Here is a 12,644-nt window from a genome sequence, read left to right as displayed (position 1 = left end):
GAGGGGGTCCAGTGTTAGTGAACTACAGTAGAGGGAGGGGGTCCAGTGTTAGTGCACTATAGCAGAGGGAGGGGATCCAGTGTTAGTGCACTGTAGCAGAGGGAGGTGGTCCAGTATAAGTGCACTATAGCAGAGGGAGGATGCCCAGTATTAGTGCACTATAGCAGAGGGAGGGGGTCCAGTATTAGTGCACTGTAGCAGAGGGAGGGGGTCCAGTGTTAGAGCACTATAGCAGAGGGATGATGCCCAGTATTAGTGCACTGTAGCAGAGGGAGGAGGTCCAGTGATAGTGCACTATAGCAGATGGAGGGGGTCCAGTGTTAGTGCACTATAGCAGAGGGAGGGGGTCCAGTGTTAGTGCACTATAGCAGAGGGAGAGGGTCCAGTATTAGTGCAATGTAGCAGAGGGAGGGGGTTCAGTGTTAGTGCACTGTAGCAGAGGGAGGGGGTCCAGTATTAGTGCACTATAGCAGAGGGAGGGGGTCCAGTGTTAGAGCACTATAGCAGAGGGAGGGGGTCCAGTATTAGTGCAATGTAGCAGAGGGAGGGGGTTCAGTGTTAGTGCACTGTAGCAGAGGGAGGGGGTCCAGTATTAGTGCACTATAGCAGAGGGAGGGGGTCCAGTGTTAGAGCACTATAGCAGAGGGAGGGGGTCCAGTGTTAGTGCACTATAGCAGAGGGAGGGGGTCCAGTGTTAGTGAACTACAGTAGAGGGAGGGGGTCCAGTGTTAGTGCACTATAGCAGAGGGAGGGGATCCAGTGTTAGTGCACTGTAGCAGAGGGAGGTGGTCCAGTATTAGTGCACTATAGTAGAGGGAGGGGTCCAGTATTAGTGCACTATAGCAGAGGGAGGGGTCCAGTATTAGTGCACTATAGCAGAGGGAGGGTCCAGTGTTAGTGAACTACAGTAGAGGGAGGGGTCCAGTGTTAGTGCACTGTAGCAGAGGCAGGGAGTCCAGTATTAGTGCACTATAGCAGAGGGAGGGGTCCAGTATTAGTGCACTATAGCAGAGGCAGAGAGTCCAGTATTAGTGCACTATAGCAGAGGGAGGGGTCCAGTGTTAGTGCACTGTAGCAGAGGGAGGGGGTCCAGTATTAGTGCACTATAGCAGAGGGAGGGGTCCAGTGTTAGTGCATTGTAGCAGAGGGAGGGGGTCCAGTGTTAGTGAACTATAGCAGAGGGAGGGGTTCCAGTATTAGTGCACTATAGCAGAGGGAGGGGGTCCAGTGTTAGAGCACTATAGCAGAGGGAGGGGGTCCAGTATTAGTGCAATGTAGCAGAGGGAGGGGGTTCAGTGTTAGTGCACTGTAGCAGAGGGAGGGGGTCCAGTATTAGTGCACTATAGCAGAGGGAGGGGGTCCAGTGTTAGAGCACTATAGCAGAGGGAGGGGGTCCAGTGTTAGTGCACTATAGCAGAGGGAGGGGGTCCAGTGTTAGTGAACTACAGTAGAGGGAGGGGGTCCAGTGTTAGTGCACTATAGCAGAGGGAGGGGATCCAGTGTTAGTGCACTGTAGCAGAGGGAGGTGGTCCAGTATTAGTGCACTATAGTAGAGGGAGGGGTCCAGTATTAGTGCACTATAGCAGAGGGAGGGGTCCAGTATTAGTGCACTATAGCAGAGGGAGGGGTCCAGTGTTAGTGAACTACAGTAGAGGGAGGGGTCCAGTGTTAGTGCACTGTAGCAGAGGCAGGGAGTCCAGTATTAGTGCACTATAGCAGAGGGAGGGGTCCAGTATTAGTGCACTATAGCAGAGGCAGGGAGTCCAGTATTAGTGCACTATAGCAGAGGGAGGGGTCCAGTGTTAGTGCACTGTAGCAGAGGGAGGGGGTCCAGTATTAGTGCACTATAGCAGAGGGAGGATGCCCAGTATTAGTGCACTGTAGCAGAGGGAGGGGGTCCAGTATTAGTGCACTATAGCAGAGGGAGGATGCCCAGTATTAGTGCACTGTAGCAGAGGGAGGGGGTCCAGTGTTAGTGCACTGTAGCAGAGGGAGGGGGTCCAGTGTTAGTACACTATAGCAGAGGGAGGGGGTCCAGTGTTAGTGCACTATAGCAGAGGGAGGGGGTCCAGTATTAGTGCACTGTAGCAGAGGGAGGGGGTCCAGTGTTAGTGCACTATAGCAGAGGGAGGGGGTCCAGTGTTAGTGCACTATAGCAGAGGGAGGGGGTCCAGTATTAGTGCACTGTAGCAGAGTGAGGGGGTCCAGTGATAGTGCACTATAGCAGATGGAGGGGATCCAGTGTGAGTGCACTATAGCAGAGGGAGGGGGTCCAGTGTTAGTGCACTGTAGCAGAGGGAGGGGGTCCAGTGTTAGTGCACTATAGCAGATGGAGGGGGTCCAGTGTTAGTGCACTATAGCAGAGGGAGGGGGTCCAGTGTTAGAGCACTATAGCAGAGGGAGAGGGTCCAGTATTAGTGCAATGTAGCAGAGGGAGGGGGTTCAGTGTTAGTGCACTGTAGCAGAGGGAGGGGGTCCAGTATTAGTGCACTATAGCAGAGGGAGGGGGTCCAGTGTTAGAGCACTATAGCAGAGGGAGGGGGTCCAGTGTTAGAGCACTACAGCAGATGGAGGGGGTCCAGTGTTAGAGCACTATAGCAGAGGGAGGGGGTCCAGTGTTAGTGCACTATAGCAGAGGGAGGGGATCCAGTGTTAGTGCACTGTAGCAGAGGGAGGGGATCCAGTGTTAGTGCACTATAGCAGAGGGAGGGGGTCCAGTATTAGTGCACTATAGCAGAGGGAGGTGGTCCAGTGTTAGTGCACTGTAGCAGAGGGAGGGGTCCAGTATTAGTGCACTATAGCAGAGGGAGGGAGTCCAGTATTAGTGCACTATAGCAGAGGGAGGGAGTCCAGTGTTAGTGCACTGTAGCAGAGGCAGGGAGTCCAGTATTAGTGCACTATAGCAGTGGGAGGGGTCCAGTATTAGTGCACTATAGCAGAGGCAGGGAGTCCAGTATTAGTGCACTATAGCAGAGGGAGGGGGTCCAGTATTAGTGAACTACAGTAGAGGGAGGGGTCCAGTGTTAGTGCACTGTAGCAGAGGCAGGGAGTCCAGTATTAGTGCACTATAGCAGAGGGAGGGGTCCAGTATTAGTGCACTATAGCAGAGGCAGGGAGTCCAGTATTAGTGCACTATAGCAGAGGGAGGGGTCCAGTGTTAGTGCACTGTAGCAGAGGGAGGGGGTCCAGTATTAGTGCACTATAGCAGAGGGAGGATGCCCAGTATTAGTGCACTGTAGCAGAGGGAGGGGGTCCAGTATTAGTGCACTATAGCAGAGGGAGGATGCCCAGTATTAGTGCACTATAGCAGAGGGAGGGGGTCCAGTGTTAGTGCACTATAGCAGAGGGAGGGGGTCCAGTGTTAGTGCACTATAGCAGAGGGAGGGGGTCCAGTATTAGTGCACTATAGCAGAGGGAGGGGGTCCAGTGTTAGTGCACTATAGCAGAGGGAGGGGGTCCAGTGTTAGTGCACTATAGCAGAGGGAGGGGGTCCAGTATTAGTGCACTGTAGCAGAGGGAGGGGATCCAGTGTGAGTGCACTATAGCAGAGGGAGGGGGTCCAGTGTTAGTGCACTGTAGCAGAGGGAGGGGGTCCAGTGTTAGTGCACTATAGCAGATGGAGGGGGTCCAGTGTTAGTGCACTATAGCAGAGGGAGGGGGTCCAGTGTTAGAGCACTATAGCAGAGGGAGAGGGTCCAGTATTAGTGCAATGTAGCAGAGGGAGGGGGTTCAGTGTTAGTGCACTGTAGCAGAGGGAGGGGGTCCAGTATTAGTGCACTATAGCAGAGGGAGGGGGTCCAGTGTTAGAGCACTATAGCAGAGGGAGGGGGTCCAGTGTTAGAGCACTACAGCAGATGGAGGGGGTCCAGTGTTAGAGCACTATAGCAGAGGGAGGGGGTCCAGTGTTAGTGCACTATAGCAGAGGGAGGGGATCCAGTGTTAGTGCACTGTAGCAGAGGGAGGGGATCCAGTGTTAGTGAACTACAGTAGAGGGAGGGGGTCCAGTGTTAGTGCACTATAGCAGAGGGAGGGGATCCAGTGTTAGTGCACTGTAGCAGAGGGAGGTGGTCCAGTATTAGTGCACTATAGTAGAGGGAGGGGTCCAGTATTAGTGCACTATAGCAGAGGGAGGGGTCCAGTATTAGTGCACTATAGCAGAGGGAGGGGTCCAGTGTTAGTGAACTACAGTAGAGGGAGGGGTCCAGTGTTAGTGCACTGTAGCAGAGGCAGGGAGTCCAGTATTAGTGCACTATAGCAGAGGGAGGGGTCCAGTATTAGTGCACTATAGCAGAGGCAGGGAGTCCAGTATTAGTGCACTATAGCAGAGGGAGGGGTCCAGTGTTAGTGCACTGTAGCAGAGGGAGGGGGTCCAGTATTAGTGCACTATAGCAGAGGGAGGATGCCCAGTATTAGTGCACTGTAGCAGAGGGAGGGGGTCCAGTATTAGTGCACTATAGCAGAGGGAGGATGCCCAGTATTAGTGCACTGTAGCAGAGGGAGGGGGTCCAGTGTTAGTGCACTGTAGCAGAGGGAGGGGGTCCAGTGTTAGTGCACTATAGCAGAGGGAGGGGGTCCAGTGTTAGTGCACTATAGCAGAGGGAGGGGGTCCAGTATTAGTGCACTATAGCAGAGGGAGGGGGTCCAGTGTTAGTCCACTATAGCAGAGGGAGGGGGTCCAGTGTTAGTGCACTATAGCAGAGGGAGGGGGTCCAGTATTAGTGCACTGTAGCAGAGGGAGGGGGTCCAGTGATAGTGCACTATAGCAGATGGAGGGGATCCAGTGTGAGTGCACTATAGCAGAGGGAGGGGGTCCAGTGTTAGTGCACTGTAGCAGAGGGAGGGGGTCCAGTGTTAGTGCACTATAGCAGATGGAGGGGGTCCAGTGTTAGTGCACTATAGCAGAGGGAGGGGGTCCAGTGTTAGAGCACTATAGCAGAGGGAGAGGGTCCAGTATTAGTGCAATGTAGCAGAGGGAGGGGGTTCAGTGTTAGTGCACTGTAGCAGAGGGAGGGGGTCCAGTATTAGTGCACTATAGCAGAGGGAGGGGGTCCAGTGTTAGAGCACTATAGCAGAGGGAGGGGGTCCAGTGTTAGAGCACTACAGCAGATGGAGGGGGTCCAGTGTTAGAGCACTATAGCAGAGGGAGGGGGTCCAGTGTTAGTGCACTATAGCAGAGGGAGGGGATCCAGTGTTAGTGCACTGTAGCAGAGGGAGGGGATCCAGTGTTAGTGCACTATAGCAGAGGGAGGGGGTCCAGTATTAGTGCACTATAGCAGAGGGAGGTGGTCCAGTGTTAGTGCACTGTAGCAGAGGGAGGGGGTCCAGTATTAGTGCACTATAGCAGAGGGAGGGGGTACAGTATTAGTGCACTATAGCAGAGGGAGGGGTCCAGTATTAGTGCACTATAGCAGAGGGAGGGAGTCCAGTATTAGTGCACTATAGCAGAGGGAGGGAGTCCAGTGTTAGTGCACTATAGCAGAGGCAGGGAGTCCAGTATTAGTGCACTATAGCAGTGGGAGGGGTCCAGTATTAGTGCACTATAGCAGAGGCAGGGAGTCCAGTATTAGTGCACTATAGCAGAGGGAGGGGGTCCAGTATTAGTGAACTACAGTAGAGGGAGGGGTCCAGTGTTAGTGCACTGTAGCAGAGGCAGGGAGTCCAGTATTAGTGCACTATAGCAGAGGGAGGGGTCCAGTATTAGTGCACTATAGCAGAGGCAGGGAGTCCAGTATTAGTGCACTATAGCAGAGGGAGGGGTCCAGTGTTAGTGCACTGTAGCAGAGGGAGGGGGTCCAGTATTAGTGCACTATAGCAGAGGGAGGATGCCCAGTATTAGTGCACTGTAGCAGAGGGAGGGGGTCCAGTATTAGTGCACTATAGCAGAGGGAGGATGCCCAGTATTAGTGCACTGTAGCAGAGGGAGGGGGTCCAGTGTTAGTGCACTATAGCAGAGGGAGGGGGTCCAGTGTTAGTGCACTATAGCAGAGGGAGGGGGTCCAGTATTAGTGCACTATAGCAGAGGGAGGGGGTCCAGTGTTAGTGCACTATAGCAGAGGGAGGGGGTCCAGTGTTAGTGCACTATAGCAGAGGGAGGGGGTCCAGTATTAGTGCACTGTAGCAGAGGGAGGGGGTCCAGTGATAGTGCACTATAGCAGATGGAGGGGATCCAGTGTGAGTGCACTATAGCAGAGGGAGGGGGTCCAGTGTTAGTGCACTGTAGCAGAGGGAGGGGGTCCAGTGTTAGTGCACTATAGCAGATGGAGGGGGTCCAGTGTTAGTGCACTATAGCAGAGGGAGGGGGTCCAGTGTTAGAGCACTATAGCAGAGGGAGAGGGTCCAGTATTAGTGCAATGTAGCAGAGGGAGGGGGTTCAGTGTTAGTGCACTGTAGCAGAGGGAGGGGGTCCAGTATTAGTGCACTATAGCAGAGGGAGGGGGTCCAGTGTTAGAGCACTATAGCAGAGGGAGGGGGTCCAGTGTTAGAGCACTACAGCAGATGGAGGGGGTCCAGTGTTAGAGCACTATAGCAGAGGGAGGGGGTCCAGTGTTAGTGCACTATAGCAGAGGGAGGGGATCCAGTGTTAGTGCACTGTAGCAGAGGGAGGGGATCCAGTGTTAGTGCACTATAGCAGAGGGAGGGGGTCCAGTATTAGTGCACTATAGCAGAGGGAGGTGGTCCAGTGTTAGTGCACTGTAGCAGAGGGAGGGGGTCCAGTATTAGTGCACTATAGCAGAGGGAGGGGGTACAGTATTAGTGCACTATAGCAGAGGGAGGGGTCCAGTATTAGTGCACTATAGCAGAGGGAGGGAGTCCAGTATTAGTGCACTATAGCAGAGGGAGGGAGTCCAGTATTAGTGCACTATAGCAGAGGGAGGGGGTCCAGTGTTAGAGCACTATAGCAGAGGGAGAGGGTCCAGTATTAGTGCACTATAGCAGATGCAGGGGGTCCAGTATTAGTGCACTGTAGCAGAGGGAGGTGGTCCAGTATTAGTGCACTATAGTAGAGGGAGGGGTCCAGTATTAGTGCACTATAGCAGAGGGAGGGGTCCAGTGTTAGTGCACTGTAGCAGAGGCAGGGAGTCCAGTATTAGTGCACTATAGCAGAGGGAGGGGTCCAGTATTAGTGCACTATAGCAGAGGCAGGGAGTCCAGTATTAGTGCACTATAGCAGAGGGAGGGGGTCCAGTATTAGTGCACTGTAGCAGAGGGAGGGGGTCCAGTATTAGTGCACTATAGCAGAGGGAGGGGTCCAGTGTTAGTGCACTGTAGCAGAGGGAGGGGGTCCAGTGTTAGTGAACTATAGCAGAGGGAGGGGTTCCAGTATTAGTGCACTATAGCAGAGGGAGGGGGTCCAGTGTTAGAGCACTATAGCAGAGGGAGGGGGTCCAGTATTAGTGCAATGTAGCAGAGGGAGGGGGTTCAGTGTTAGTGCACTGTATCAGAGGGAGGGGGTCCAGTATTAGTGCACTATAGCAGAGGGAGGGGGTCCAGTGTTAGAGCACTATAGCAGAGGGAGGGGGTCCAGTGTTAGTGCACTATAGCAGAGGGAGGGGGTCCAGTGTTAGTGAACTACAGTAGAGGGATGGGGTCCAGTGTTAGTGCACTATAGCAGAGGGAGGGGATCCAGTGTTAGTGCACTGTAGCAGAGGGAGGTGGTCCAGTATTAGTGCACTATAGTAGAGGGAGGGGTCCAGTATTAGTGCACTATAGCAGAGGGAGGGGTCCAGTATTAGTGCACTATAGCAGAGGGAGGGGTCCAGTGTTAGTGAACTACAGTAGAGGGAGGGGTCCAGTGTTAGTGCACTGTAGCAGAGGCAGGGAGTCCAGTATTAGTGCACTATAGCAGAGGGAGGGGTCCAGTATTAGTGCACTATAGCAGAGGCAGGGAGTCCAGTATTAGTGCACTATAGCAGAGGGAGGGGTCCAGTGTTAGTGCACTGTAGCAGAGGGAGGGGGTCCAGTATTAGTGCACTATAGCAGAGGGAGGGGTCCAGTGTTAGTGCTCTGTAGCAGAGGGAGGGGGTCCAGTGTTAGTGAACTATAGCAGAGGGAGGGGTTCCAGTATTAGTGCAATGTAGCAGAGGGAGGGGGTCCAGTATTAGTGCACTATAGCAGAGGGATGGGGTCCAGTATTAGTGCACTATAGCAGAGGGAGGGGGTCCAGTATTAGTGCACTATAGCAGAGGGAGGGGGTCCAGTATTAGTGCACTATAGCAGAGGGAGGGGGTCCAGTATTAGTGCACTATAGCAGAGGGAGGGGGTCCAGTATTAGTGCACTATAGCAGAGGGAGGGGGTCCAGTATTAGTGCACTGTAGCAGAGGGAGGGGGTCCAGTGTTAGTGCACTATAGCAGAGGGAGGGGGTCCAGTATTAGTGCACTATAGCAGAGGGAGGGGGTCCAGTATTAGTGCACTATAGCAGAGGGAGGGGGTCCAGTATTAGTGCACTATAGCAGAGGGAGGGGGTCCAGTGTTAATGCACTATAGCAGAGGGAGGGGTCCAGTATTAGTGCACTATAGCAGAGGGAGGAGGCCCAGTATTAGTGCACTGTAGCAGAGGGAGGGGGTCCAGTATTAGTGCACTATAGCAGAGGGAGGATGCCCAGTATTAGTGCACTGTAGCAGAGGGAGGGGGTCCAGTATTAGTGCACTATAGCAGAGGGAGGATGCCCAGTATTAGTGCACTGTAGCAGAGGGAGGGGGTCCAGTGATAGTGCACTATAGCAGATGGAGGGGGTCCAGTGTTAGTGCACTATAGCAGAGGGAGGGGGTCCAGTGTTAGTGCACTATAGCAGAGGGAGGGGGTCCAGTATTAGTGCACTATAGCAGAGGGAGGGGGTCCAGTGTTAGTGCACTATAGCAGAGGGAGGAGGTCCAGTATTAGTGCACTGTAGCAGAGGGAGGGGGTCCAGTGATAGTGCACTATAGCAGATGGAGGGGATCCAGTGTTAGTGCACTATAGCAGAGGGAGGGGGTTCAGTGTTAGTGCACTGTAGCAGAGGGAGGGGGTCCAGTGTTAGTGCACTATAGCAGATGGAGGGGGTCCAGTGTTAGTGCACTATAGCAGAGGGAGGGGGTCCAGTGTTAGAGCACTATAGCAGAGGGAGAGGGTCCAGTATTAGTGTAATGTAGCAGAGGGAGGGCGTTCAGTGTTAGTGCACTGTAGCAGAGGGAGGGGGTCCAGTATTAGTGCACTATAGCAGAGGGAGGGGGTCCAGTGTTAGAGCACTATAGCAGAGGGAGGGGGTCCAGTGTTAGAGCACTACAGCAGATGGAGGGGGTCCAGTGTTAGAGCACTATAGCAGAGGGAGGGGGTCCAGTGTTAGTGCACTATAGCAGAGGGAGGGGATCCAGTGTTAGTGCACTGTAGCAGAGGGAGGGGATCCAGTGTTAGTGCACTATAGCAGAGGGAGGGGGTCCAGTATTAGTGCACTATAGCAGAGGGAGGTGGTCCAGTGTTAGTGCACTGTAGCAGAGGGAGGGGGTCCAGTATTAGTGCACTATAGCAGAGGGAGGGGGTACAGTATTAGTGCACTATAGCAGAGGGAGGGGTCCAGTATTAGTGCACTATAGCAGAGGGAGGGAGTCCAGTATTAGTGCACTATAGCAGAGGGAGGGAGTCCAGTATTAGTGCACTATAGCAGAGGGAGGGGGTCCAGTGTTAGAGCACTATAGCAGAGGGAGAGGGTCCAGTATTAGTGCACTATAGCAGATGCAGGGGGTCCAGTATTAGTGCACTGTAGCAGAGGGAGGTGGTCCAGTATTAGTGCACTATAGTAGAGGGAGGGGTCCAGTATTAGTGCACTATAGCAGAGGGAGGGGTCCAGTGTTAGTGCACTGTAGCAGAGGCAGGGAGTCCAGTATTAGTGCACTATAGCAGAGGGAGGGGTCCAGTATTAGTGCACTATAGCAGAGGCAGGGAGTCCAGTATTAGTGCACTATAGCAGAGGGAGGGGGTCCAGTATTAGTGCACTGTAGCAGAGGGAGGGGGTCCAGTATTAGTGCACTATAGCAGAGGGAGCGGTCCAGTGTTAGTGCACTGTAGCAGAGGGAGGGGGTCCAGTGTTAGTGAACTATAGCAGAGGGAGGGGTTCCAGTATTAGTGCAATGTAGCAGAGGGAGGGGGTCCAGTGTTAGTGAACTACAGTAGAGGGAGGGGGTCCAGTGTTAATACACTATTGCTGAGGGAGGGGCTCCAGTGTTAGAGCACTGTAGCAGAGGCAGGGGATCCAGTGTTAGTGCACTATAGCAGAGGGAGCGGGTCCAGTGTTAGTGAACTACAGTAGAGGGAGGGGGTCCACTGTTAATACACTATTGCTGAGGGAGGGGGTCCAGTATTAGTGCACTATAGCAGAGGGAGGGGTCCAGTGTTAGTGCACTGTAGCAGAGGGAGGGGGTCCAGTATTAGTGCACTGTAGCAGAGGGAGGGGGTCCACTGTTAATACACTATAGCAGAGGGAGGGGGTCCAGTGTTAGTGCACTATAGCAGAGGGAGGGGATCCAGTGTTAGTGCACCGTAGCAGAGGGAGGGGGTCCAGTATTAGTGCACTATAGCAGAGGGAGGGGGTCCAGTATTAGTGCACTGTAGCAGAGGGAGGGGGTCCAGTATTAGTGCACTATAGCAGAGGGAGGGGGTCCAGTGTTAGTGCACCGTAGCAGAGGGAGGGGGTCCAGTATTAGTGCACTATAGCAGAGGGAGGGGGTCCAGTATTAGTGCACTGTAGCAGAGGGAGGGGGTCCAGTATTAGTGCACTATAGCAGAGGGAGGGGGTACAGTATTGGTGCCCTGTAGCAGAGGGAGGGGGTACAGTATTGGTGCCCTGTAGCAGAGGGAGGGGGTCCAGTATTAGTGCACTATAGCAGAGGGAGGGGGTACAGTATTGGTGCCCTGTAGCAGAGGGAGGGGGTACAGTATTGGTGCCCTGTATGAGAGGGAGGGGGTACAGTATTGGTGCCCTGTAGCAGAGGGAGGGGGTCCAATAGTAATGGTTTGAGGGTGATGTTTATAGAAATACAACACATTTGCTCACAAGAGTGGTTGTTTAGTCTTCTGTTTATTTGTTGACCTCACACAGAAGAGGACTATACAAAGATGCCTTGTAGCCATAATGCAGAGGAACTGATTATTGTGTGGGTACAGTAGGTCAGAAAGATACAGAGAGAAAATAGAGGTTGTGGGAGAAACTTGCTGACCTGTAACAGTTGACATCCACACTGCAGAAGAAACTATGAACTTTGAAACAAATGCCTAAATTCAAACCTCCTATATGCCATGTTTGATTTTCTGTAGTCCTATATGCCTTGTTTGATCTGCTATAGTCCTATATGTCATGTTTGATCTGCTATAGTCCTATATGTGTCACAGTCGTGTGTATTGGTGTCAGGGAATTCAGGCGCAGGAGAATCAAAACTTGGTGAAATGGAGTAGTTTAATAACTTAAATCACATAACTCCAAAACCATGTAATACAATGAAACAAAATGGGTACGAGGACCCGTCGCGCACCAAATACAAAAACACGTATACTGAACATAAAACAATCTCTGACAAAGACATGAGGGGAAACAGAGTGTTAAATACACAACAGGTAATAAATGGGATTGAAACCAGGTGTGTAGGAAGACAAGACAAAACCAATGGAAAATGACGTCGACCGCCGAGCACCGCCCGAACAAGGAGAGGCGTCGACTTCGGTAGAAGTCGTGACAATATGCCTTGTTTGATCTGCTATAGTCCTATATGTCATGTTTGATCTGCTATAGTCCTGTATACCTTGTTTGATCTGCTATAGTCCTGTATACCTTGTTTGATCTGCTATAGTCCTATATGTCATGTTTGATCTGCTATAGTCCTGTATACCTTGTTTGATCTGCTATAGTCCTGTATACCTTGTTTGATCTGCTATAGTCCTATATGTCATGTTTGATCTGCTATAGTCCTGTATACCTTGTTTGATTTGCTATAGTCCTGTATACCTTGTTTGATTTGCTATAGTTCTGTATGTCATGTTTGATCTGCTATAGTCCTGTATGCCTTGTTTGACTCAAGTCCTGTATACCTTGTTTGATTTGCTATAGTTCTGTATGTCATGTTTGATCTGCTATAGTCCTGTATGCCATGTTTGACTCAAGTCCTGTATGCCTTGTTTGATCTGCTATAGTCCTATATGTCATGTTTGATCTGCTTTAGTCCTGTACACCATGTTTGATTTGCTATAGTTCTGTATGTCATGTTTGATCTGCTATAGTCCTGTATGCCTTGTCTTGTTTGATCTGCTATAGTCCTATATGTCATGTTTGATCTGCTATAGTCCTATATGTCATGTTTGATCTGCTATAGTCCTATATGTCATGCTTGATCTGCTATAGTCCTGTATGTCATGTTTGATCTGATATAGTCTTGTATGCCATGCTTATCTAGGAAATAGCTATGAAACTTGACTATGTGAACTGCTTGGAAAAACACTGAAAGCAAAAAGAGTTGATATACAAGACTGCAAGAGTGGAAAAAGACAAAGAGACATACAGCAGACAAGAGATATATACGAGACACAGACAGATTCCCCAAAGGAAGATTATACCCATTTACTTATCCTTGGCATGCAGAATGAGAGGGGAAATGATAGCCCAGAGAGGTTGTTTTAAC

The sequence above is a fragment of the Salvelinus namaycush genome, chromosome 3 (genome assembly GCF_016432855.1).
Source record: "Salvelinus namaycush isolate Seneca chromosome 3, SaNama_1.0, whole genome shotgun sequence".
In the NCBI taxonomy this organism is placed as follows: domain Eukaryota; kingdom Metazoa; phylum Chordata; class Actinopteri; order Salmoniformes; family Salmonidae; genus Salvelinus; species Salvelinus namaycush.
Note: the sequence above shows the minus strand (reverse complement) of the source record.